The sequence below is a fragment of the Alexandromys fortis genome, unplaced genomic scaffold (assembly GCF_014885135.2).
Source record: "Alexandromys fortis isolate MF-2015 unplaced genomic scaffold, M_Fortis_MF-2015_v1.1 scaffold_335, whole genome shotgun sequence".
Lineage (NCBI taxonomy): Eukaryota > Metazoa > Chordata > Mammalia > Rodentia > Cricetidae > Alexandromys > Alexandromys fortis.
In genome coordinates, this window is record NW_026068218.1 from 245,715 (window position 1) to 247,462 (window position 1,748).

A 1,748-nucleotide genomic window follows, 5' to 3' on the forward strand; every position below is an offset into this window, starting at 1 on the left:
ATTTTTTAATTGGGTTAATTAGCATTTTAGAGTCTAGTTTCTTGAGTTCTCTATATATTTTGGAGATCAGACCTTTGTCTGTTACGGGGTTGGTGAAGATCTTCTCCCAGTCAGTAGGTTGCCTTTTTGTCTTAGTGACAGTGTCCTTTGCTTTACAGAAGCTTCTCAGCTTTAGTAGGTCCCATTTATTCAATGTTGCCCTTAGTGTCTGTGCTGCTGGGGTTATACTTAAGAAGCGATCTCCTGTGCCCATCTGTTGTAGACTGATATGAATTTTAAGTGAAATTCTGGCAGAGAACGTTTTAATAAATAATGCCTTAAGAGTATTAAAATATGCTTCCATATTTCAAAATATCAAGTGTAACATGACAGGAGAGTTTGTGTGTCCTATGTTGTGTCTGGGAAGGAAGGGCCAGACTTTAGACCCTTTGGAACTTGCTGATACAGGCCTTTCCAGACTACATCTCATAGATGTAGTCTTTGGCCCAGAAGGAAAGTTTGAAAAGCTGTTCTGTAAAGCCATTAGGTGTCATTGACCAGTTGTATCCCAACTATAAAATATACAAGCAACATGGTAGCCTGGATGAATAGAGGGCGTCTCAGCCATGCAGTGCCTGAGACAGTGCTCAGCTTTTTCTGAGCTTTCCTCTGAGGATTTTTCAAACAGTCCCCCAAGTTCCTGTGTATTGTGATTCTGGGACCTGCCCATATCTCTGGGATTTGAATGAGCGCTGAGTCCCGTTGTACTGTCTTCTAAGTTTACATTTACCACGTTCTCTTCTCTGCTCCCCTTGACCTCTGGGGACGCCTCTGGCTCCTTAAGTTTGCTGCTGAGCATTGTAAATACAGCAGGCTGGTGACCGCATGCTGAAAGTTCTTTCTGGACCTCTGGCTAAGGAGTGATCAGTGAAGGCCAGTGTCACCTTTGGCTCTGTGAGGCTGGGGTGTTCAGTGTCTGCTGTCCACAGCTCTCCACTGTCACCCAGATACTTTGCCAGTGCACTAATCTCTTTGGAGATAAAATTCTCTAGTGTGTTACTAAATGTTAAAATGTTTTTTTTTTTAGAATATACAGTACCGTGACTGAAATATTAATATTTAAAATACTTTCATTCCTTAATTCTCCCTCATTGCTTTGCCCATGACCTATTCAGTTCATTTGGCAGAATTCTGCAAAATGTGTGTTACCCACTACTGAGGTTGTTCAGCCCCTGATGTGTTTGTGTTGGTTTGTTTCTTGTGGTAGCTTGTCTTATGTTGTGTGTAGGAAACAGGTATTTTATGACAGATTGTTACATTGTTACATAGTACATGAACTGTGTGGAATTCAGAGGAAAATCCAATTTAGTGATTAACAATGCCAAAAAGTTAAGCCTTTTAAAATTTAAAAAGTACGGGTTTACGAAATGTGGTATTCTATTAGGAAGACTGAAGGCAAACCTTATACATTTGGAAACATATATGAAGAAGATGATGATTACAAATTTATGTAGCTCACACCATGCAATAAAACCAGTCTCACTGAACATAGTGGACAATGAGGACTACTGAGACCTCAAGAACAATGGCAATGGGTTTTTGATCCTACTGTACCTATTGGTTTCGTGGGAGCCTAGGCAGTTTCGTGGATGCTCACCTTACTAGACCTGGATGGAGGTGGGTGGCCCTTGGACTTCCCACAGGGCAGGGAACCCTGATTGCTCTTTGGGCTGACGAGGGAAGGGGACTTGATTGGGGGAGGGGGGAAA